The sequence below is a fragment of the Schistocerca piceifrons genome, chromosome 3, assembly GCF_021461385.2.
Source record: "Schistocerca piceifrons isolate TAMUIC-IGC-003096 chromosome 3, iqSchPice1.1, whole genome shotgun sequence".
NCBI classification, from domain to species: Eukaryota; Metazoa; Arthropoda; class Insecta; order Orthoptera; family Acrididae; genus Schistocerca; species Schistocerca piceifrons.
The window spans coordinates 198,845,594-198,855,118 of NC_060140.1; the positions used below are offsets into that span (position 1 = coordinate 198,845,594).

Genomic DNA, 9,525 nt, shown 5'->3' on the forward strand with positions numbered 1-9,525 from the left:
TTGTGGTTGCATGAGTCGGACTAAAACTAATAATGAGTTCATTAATTTTAATACTAATCGTGTATACATATCCAGGAAATTGACTCGTTCCACATCATTTCGATAAAAGAATGGTTCGAATGATCTGTGGAACATGTAAGTAACAAACCTCCTGCATTGGTGCTAATCTCTGGCAATCGTGCTCGGAAGTCGTAGGTGGAAGCATGAGAAACCATGAAATGAGTCAGTCCTGAAGACTTGTTCAGGTAGGCTCCTTGTTAGACTATCGCGCATAGTTCGAGTGATACAAAATTACAATTTCCAGTACATATTGATCACATTTTAGACACTGCGAGTTTCAACTATGTGCACTGATTACTCTTGACGGCATTACATCTTCATTGATCTCACTCCCATTGAAAGGCTGTCATTTCGGAACGAACGCCTTTCATCCGTCGCTGAAGTGCACCAAGCTGTGTGTAAGACGCTTGTTGATTTCACACAGCCAGTCACTAGCTGCCTCTGTTTGATAGAAACAAGGAAGTGCTGGTTTATCTTACCGTAAGGTTAACCTGGAGCCAGCCAAAACGAATATTACGCGGCAGAATTCGTTTGGGCCCCATCATCATAAGATGCACAAGGATATCCTCGTTTCACCCTTCGCCCTGCCAGAACAATACAGCAAATGGTATTGCAGACAATTATTTTGTGGCAATATGGATGAGTTCGACCAACAACCTTCGGAGTACTGTTCTTCCATAGTGGCTGCAGGATCAAAATGGTTTGAAATTACAGTGAAATCTAGACCATTAGCTTCTTACAGGACGGGACAGTTGAAAATGTGTATCCCGACCGTGACTCGAACCCAGGATCTTCTGATTACACGGCAGATGCTCTATCTGATTGAGCCATCGAGGACACAGAGGATAGTGCGACTCCAGAGACTTATCTCTGGCACGTTCCCTGTGAGACCCACATTTCCAGCTTACTGTTCACCCACCACATTTGCAGTGCCCCTGCCCAATATATTCATTACTCAAGGCAGTCAGTCCACCGATTCCTGTGAGAGTTTGAGCAATGTGAGTGCATCCACACTAAATAAGATCACTGGCCGGTAAGCTTTATCCATATGAAGATGGTATCTGTTCTTTCGGACATGTCAGGGTTCGAGTCCCCGTTGGGGCACACATTTTCAACTGTTCCCGCCGACTTTTATCAATGCCTTTAAGCAGCTAATGGTCTGGATTTCGTTGTAATTTCATTCCTTTAGAGCTGCAAGATCATCAAATGTATGTGTTCTTACGGACATGTCCGAAAGAACAGCTACCAACTTCATATAGATAAGGCTTCTGGCCAAAGATCTTCAGTGCGAATGCACTAACATTGCTCAAACTGTTATGATAATCGGTAGGCTGACTGCCGCAAGTAATGAGTTCAGTGGGCAGGGGCACTATAAATGCAGTGCGTGGACAGTAAGTTGGAAATGTGGGTCCCTGCAGTCACACTATCCTCTATGTCCTTGATGGCTCAATCTGGTAGAGCATCTACTATGTAAGAAGGAGATCCCGGGTTCCCGTCTCGGTCGTGGCGTACGTTTTCAACTGTCCCTGTTGATATTTATGAACGCCTGTAAGCAGCTAATGGTCTGTATTGCTTTGTAATTTCATTCTTCTGTAGCTGCAAGATCACCAATGGTATCTGTTCTTTCAGACATATCCGAAGGAACAGCGACCACACATTTAACTGAGATCGTGACGGTCAATTATTTCTTCAGTTCAGATGCACACAATGCTCGAACTCTCAGGGGAATCACTGAGATGCCACCACTAATGAGGCTAACGTCAAGGCGCACTCTATCAGCAGTGTGTGGAGTAAGTTGAGAATTTGGGTCTGACAGGAGACGTGCTAGGGTAACCCGTGCGGTTACGACGCCCATTGTCTTCAGATGGCGCAGTGCTCACTGCATCTGCCTAGTAAATAGGAGACCCGGGTCCAAATCGCGGTCTAGCATAAATTTTCATCTTGCTCCACTGATAAAAATCAGTGCCCGTTTACAGCAACGCTTTTCACATCTTTGGGTCATGCTTCGGAGTAATGGTACTTCGAATCAAGCCGCGGGCATTGCCACTGCTCCATACCACTGAGCTCCATGATATTACTCATGTTAGATAAAATAATACTTTTTCGGGTTGTCTTTTGCATCTAGGTTTTGTATGCAGAATACTTTATCTCTTTTAGCAAATTCAGTTGCTTCAGAATAGCAACTGATATGAAATCATCTCTGTGCTACGACTCTGTAAACTGAAGTGATTTAGAAGGAGCTTTTCCCACTCACGACAATGTTGTCAAGTGATCTGTATTATTTATTTCACGATTTTAAGCTGTTCTTCGGGAGAAATGTTAGATACTCCGATTCCATGTTAATTCCTGGCCACGATGTCGAAACTGTACTGATTCTTTGATACATTTCAACCTAACGATTTCAGTAACTCACTCCTTTGTGGAATTACCAATTTCCGCCATGTGTATTTGCCTCCATGTTGTAAAGCAGTAGCGTGTTACTTAGACTTTGGTCGGATTGGATAAGGCGTTAAAATGCATATTCGTCCCCACCAGTATTTTTTGCTTCGTAAAAAGGTTTCAGCAAACCATGTTATGTGGTACTATTGCGCTTTCTTCTAGATTTCCTGCGGCGCAGAGTATGCAATTTTAAACGCTGTATTCTCCATATAAGCTGAATATTGTTAGGAAATGTAAGTAAAAGACGAAAAAACATTTTTCATAGAACCAATCGGACCTACAAAGTTCTACTTAACACACTTTGAATTTCCGTAGCATGTGGCTTGCAGGTCAGGCAAAATTCCGAATAGTGTTGTTCCCTCTCGTCACTTTTTATTTGAGCGTGCCATCTCCTGTTTCTAATAAAGAGCGAGATGGCGTTATCATTGCGTCATATTCACTGTCTGTTGATGCCTTTCAGGCCATGAGTTGTGTCCATCAGTGTAAACGACTACTCGCGTATAGTTTTGAAAGGAGTGGCAGTTTATATCGTAGAGGGTGGCTATAATTACAGTGCACCTTCTCAGAAAGGTCTAGTGTGGGCGGCAATTTTAGTTACCTATGGCAGCGACACATCGCAGAGATTCTGATGCATTAATGCCGAACCGAGTTACGCTGAAAAAAAAAAAAATGTTCCAGTTTTGGCCACCAGGTGCAAATCTGGCGGTGTCAATGCGAGAAGGATGTATAGAAATGTTTCCATGTATAATGCATTGGGAACGGGACGTGGGCGGAAACGGTCAAGCAAATGAGAAAGGTATAATGTCGACTGTATTGTTAGCCGTCGCTTATACAGGCTGGTCGAAAATTCCCGTTACAAACTTCTAGGACCTGTAGAGGGGAGTGAGTAAATAGTATTTTGAACGGGAACACATGTCTGGTAACGTACCGTTTTCGTGCTACAGCCGTTTGGAAACATATTTTCTAGGTAGGTTTGCAACAGGATAGTCATAGTGATGGGTGTTTACGTCAGATTGGATGATGTCATTTGACATCCTATCCTACCTCACTGACCTGGTTAAGCCTCATTCACGCGTCTGTCAGTGTTGGAGCAACATGGCTGAGTACAAGATTGCAGAAAACACCAACATGATCTTCCTGAATAATGAAGCTCACGACAATGGAAAAGCTGCTCGCTGCCTTTATCAAGATGGTTCTCCACAACTTCAGATTACATCGCGTACCCTTTTCGCCACAATCACGCAGCGGTTTCGAGAAAGGGTATCTTCACCTGCAGCAGGCGTGACTGTGGCGCTCCAGGGACGCCCCGCACGCACGAACTAGAAGAGGGGTTAGTGCATCGCGTTGATGAGAACCCGTCAACAAGTACGCGAGCAGTCTCATTGTCTATTAATGAATGGAAGTGTAAAACAAGTGATCTATTAGATCACGCTCAGTGAACTACTTGTAAAAATGGTCGCATTAGCAACACGTTTTCAAATGGTTGTAGCACGGAAATGGTACGTTTCTGACCATGGGTTCCTATTCTAAATATTATGTACTCACTCCACACTACAAGTCCTAGAAGTTTGTGACGGGAATTTCCGACCACCCTGTATTATTCGTTTAGTATGAGTACTAGAGACGCTGACGAGATGCTGCAACCGTGAAACGTCGCGATCAGCAGCTGCTCGCAGCAGTTTCAATGGACTCTGAGCAAAGTTCTAATGTATATTGGACTTCAGATCAGCTAGAGACCGAACGTGGCCCTGGTAAACGCGTCCTTTTAGATATCCCCAGAGCCAAAAGTCTTGTGGGCTCTGATCAGGTGATCTTGCAGACCATTCACCCAGAACACATCTAGAGAACAGTTCGTGGAGGCAGATTTTTCACTGGACGAGCGACGTGAGGTGTCACACCATCTTGCATGAAAATAGTGCTTTGTGGTTTCCAAACAGTAGCGTTCCTCCAAATCAGGAATCACATGCTGTACAAGGAAGTCTAGATAACGTGCAGACGTTACGGTCACCTGACAGGCCCTCTTGGTGCATTCTCACCAAAGAAGAATGGACCGTGGACAAATGTGCTTGTGAATCCACACCACACAGTCGCATACGGCGGCTGTCCAGAGCTCACGGTTTTACAGTATCCCACAGTTCTGTCTATTCACTGCACCCTGTAGTGTAAAATATGCCTCGTGATTCCACACAATATTGTCCAGCCACATGTCCTCAACATCGACCACGACAGAAATCGAAGAGAACATTCATAAATTTGGTGTAGATCATGAGGTTTCAGTTGCTGCACCAGCTGGATTTTGTACCGGTACCAGTGTAAAACAGATCGCATCAATTTCCATACAGTTGACCATGGGATCGACAATTCTGGTGCCACTGTACGAGCACTACTAGCCGGGCACGTGTTGCGCAGTCAGTTACAGCAGCAACCACAGCCTCGTCAGTAACTTCCACCGTGAGAGGACGCCTTCCTCTTCCATGTGACACACCAAGCTCACCTTTGTTTTCGAATTTCATTATCACGTTCCTTAAAACATTTAATGACATTGCGCCTCTCCTCAGATCTTACAATCGACGACATTCTCTCAATGCTGCACTGTAATTGCTGCCGTTCACATACAACAGACTCACTAACAACGCACGGTCGCTCTTCTCGATTGCTATACTGTTCACTCACGTTATGGCTTGTCAAATGAAAGCGTGTATGCGATATCGTCCAACAGTTTATAGCGCCAGATTTGCACCTGGTGGCCACAGTCGGAACTAATTTGTTTTCCTGCGTAAATCAGTTCCGCACTAACACATTGACGCATCTAACGAGTTTCACTGCCATGTGGTAATTGCAGCCCACGTTGGACTGAGTAGCTTCACTTTAATTATGAACACCCGGTATATATATATTTATTTTTGACAGTTTAATCGTTTCCTACTCCCTTGTTTTCTTGCGCCAAACACAAACCAGTATCGCACGACTGTACTGTAGCCTCCGGCGTTCAGAGCCGCGACAGAAGCGCTACAAAAATGGCTCTATGGGACTTAACATCTATGGTCATCAGTCCCCTAGAACTTAGAAATACTTAAACCTAACTAACCTAAGGACATCACACAACACCCAGCCAACACGAGGCAGAGAAAATCCCTGACCCCACCGGGAATCGAACCCGGGAACCCGGGCGTGGGAAGCGAGAACGCTACCGCACGACCACGAGCTGCGGGCAGCAGCGCTACAATTGCGAATCTAGGCACATCCGCTGCTAAAGTGAGTGCGTCGCACGCGGTAATGCGCCGGCACGCCGTTAGCACGCCCCCGCTAAGTGAACACCATTGAGCGTGACGCACGGCCTACCCTCCTCCTGTGCGCTGGCCGCGTTGTCCTCACCTCGTTCTGACAGTATATACATCCCTACTCAAGCTACGCCGGCCCACTCCAACACCTCCGCACCCCCTATCCGCTTACCACGGGAGCCTCTGTAATGAGCGAGCGTTTAGTTTACGTAGGGCGGGAGCACAGCGGCCGGTAGAATGTCAGAGTTATTTCTGACTTTACGTCCGTCGGTAACAGAGGCAGCGCTTTACAGAAATTTCGCGGTCGTACTCTTCTTCCAGGAAAATACTAGTGTTGGGTAAAAAGTAGTGGCAACACTACTATAAGACGAAAGATACGCGTCAGATTGCATGCGTGCTGTGTGCAGCTGATAGCAGATGGTCAGTTGAAGTAGTGCGTTGAGTGGCGATGGCTGTCTTTGAGTCAGTTGCTGTGCGTACTGTCTGAAATGGCGGGAGACAAGTTCAAGCGAAATACTAGTATGTTACGGAAACAGACAGAAAAATGTGTGGATCGAGGTTCAAGTGGCACGTGGTTGGAGCGCACAATAATGTTTGCAGGGACCGCATGAGGTGTGTGGTGATGCTGCACTGGAATACAGTAAAGTGGTGGGACGGGTGACAGTTTTTCGAGGTGGCTGCGATGTCAGTAAAGATGGAAACGCCTTGCATGGTTCTCCACGACCAAAGAACGTGCGCTGTGAACCAACTGGTACCGAAGTGATGGTTCTTGCAGCTTAAGAAATCAATGGATTATTCCTGCATAACGTCACCCGCAGGGGCAGACGATCACTGCAGCCTCTTACTGCAGTTTCTTGCTATATCACATCATACTTCATGACAATGCACGATGCCACACACGGTGAACCCCGTGCAGAAAAAAATTTGGAAATTTGTGGTAAGTTGTATGGGACCAAACTGCTGATGCCATCGGTCCCTAAGCTCACCCGCTACTTAATCTAACTTAAACTAACTCACGCTAAGGACAACACAGACACCCATGCCCGAGGGAGGACTCCAACCTCCGACTGGGGGAGCCGCGCGAACTGTGGCAAGGTGCCTAAGACTGCACGGCTACCTGGCGCGGCCCCGTGCAGGGGCGCTTCCATACGTGGTGGGAGATGCTGAAACATCCACCATGTTCACCGGATGTCCGTGCGATTACGACTTGTTCAAAAAAATGAAAACACTTCCTCGTTGCAAGCATTACAGCACAGGAGAAAAAGTCATTCGTGCCATAGTGTGGTCCTTGGGAGACATCGACAGAGATGGACGCACCGATGATGTAAGCGCGTGGGAGAAGGTCATCGGGCTGCGGGGCGATTACATTGAGGGCATGAAATACGGTGAATGTCTGGCAATAATATAACAAGCTAGCTTTAGAAACGTGTACCTCACAATGGACCATCTACAGTCTGTCGATGCCGCTATGGATGTCAGCAACGAATATGTATATATGGAGATGGTATAACAGATACCATCGTTGACCATGCAGCTCTTCAGAATGAAATTACAATAAAATAAATACCCTTAGCTGCATACGGGAGTTGAGATACGTCAATGGGGACAGTTGAAAATGTGTGCCCCGACCAGGACTCAAACCCGCGGTCTCCTGCTTACATGGCAGACGGTCTATCCATCTGAGCCACCGACGACACAGAGGATCATGGGACTGCAGGAATTTTTCTCTGACACGCCTCCCGTGACACCCACATTCCCAACTGCAGTTACGGGTCTTCATTTGATTGTAATTTCATTCTAACGAGCTGCTTGGTCACCGATGGTATCTGAGCTTTCGGACATGTCTGAAAGAACAGATACCATCTTCATGTATAGTTAAGGTTCACCGGCCATTTGACCACCTTCTTCCGTGCGGATGCACGAACAGTGCCAGAACTCTTACGAGAATCGGCTAAAAGCCGCGAGTAATGAGTATAATGGGCAGGGGCACTATGAATATAGTGCGGGACAATAAGTTGGGAATGTGGGTCTCACGGGAGGCGTGCCAGAGATGAATCCCTGCAGTCGCACTATCCTCTGTGTCCTCGATGGCTCAGATGGATAGAGCGTCTGCCATGTAAGCAGGAGATCCCGGGTTCGACTCCCGGTCGGGGCGCACATTTTCAACTGTCCCCGTTGACTTATGTCAACGCCTGTATGCAGGTAGGGGTGTTCATTTCATTGTAATTTCAACGAATGTGTTATCACTGTGTATAAATTTCACAGACCATCGAGAAGCGTTTGACTGGCGCTATAAAATCTATGCTGGCAGCAGTGAAGCATCAAGGAATAGGTCTACCTACAACAGATGCTGAGTCGTCCAGAAGATTATGGACACAGCCTCCAAAGAAGAGGACAGAGCAGCCTACGCCTCAGCCGGACCTCAGAAATTTTAAGCCGGAAAAGAGAGCGTACTGGATAATAGCTGTGTTACACTTTCACCTTAACGTCACACGCTTAGTTCCCGAGTGGCCATTTACTCACCAATGTGACGACAAGCAGACATGCGGCTGTATCCATCTGTAGGTTAGCTAGAATAGTACCAAAAAATGGTTCAAATGGCTCTGAGCACTATGGGGCTTAACATCTGAGGTCATCAGTCCCCTAGAACTTAGAACTACTTAAACCTAACTAACCTAAGGATATCACACACATACATGCCCGAGGCAGGATTCGAACCTGCGACCGTAGCAGCCTCGCGGCTCCGGACTGAAGCGCGTAGAACCGCTCGGCCACCACGGACGGCCATAGTACCAGCAGTAGTGCCTCTACACAGAACAGTGTCTCAGCGCATACGTCAGGACTCGTCTGCAGTAGCCGCCCGCAGGTGCGAAACAGACACTATATGGGTGATATCAGCCAGGGTTCACTGGATTTAGAACTATACAACGTTTTAAATACAGTTTGCTGCAAGTGAACGTTGATCCAGAGAGCCGCGCACAATCTTCATTTTCCAGTTAACTATTGTAAATTGTTACTAATCTGCGTTGCCAACCATTTCTGCTACAGTTGTTGACAACCGTATTCGATCCTAAGACTGAAAGAAGTAGCAACAGCAATTCCACATTCAGAGCCCTTTACAGTAGATGAAGTGAGTAGAAACACAGACGACATAAATCTAGTATAGGTCCCACTTGAAGACGGTATCCATCCAGCATTTATAAAAAATTGTTGCAAATATACAACAATGTGACTGGCAGAATTTCTTAGCCACGTTTTACAATCTGGTACTATGCCACGTCGACTTAAGACAGAAAAAAATATTTTCTTTCTCGAACCTGGTAAACAGAACGATAGACCTTAAAACTACCGCCCAATATCGGTACTTCGCACGATCTACAAACTGCTAGAAAGAATACTGTGTAATAGAACTTCTCAGAAAATACTGAGCACTGTACCTCCGGAGCAAACTGGTTTCCGACAAGAAAGAAGACGCGCTGATCAGGTTTCGCCTCTTACAACATTAATTAAGGTGGGATATCAAGGAAAGCCTAAAACACAAGTTCCATTTGTAGACTTTAAGGCAGTGTATGACACAGTTTGGAGGCAGGGCATAATTTGCAAATTTATACGTTATCCCGTGTAAAAAACCTGGCATGTCTGATAAGTGAAATGTTAGCCCATAGAATATTCATGTTACTATAGGACACACAATAAGCAAGCGAAGGAAACTCAGTAATGGCCTTCCCCAAGGATCAGTCATGGC

General features: G+C 46.1%; 1 non-coding gene across 1 annotated transcript; it reads left to right on the forward strand.

The window, feature by feature from the left end:
• The first annotated feature begins 7,861 nt into the window (after positions 1 to 7,861).
• On the forward strand, positions 7,862 to 7,935 carry Trnat-ugu. The gene has a single exon. It is a non-coding gene; the product is annotated as a tRNA-Thr (tRNA).
• Positions 7,936 to 9,525: the final 1,590 nt, after the last annotated feature.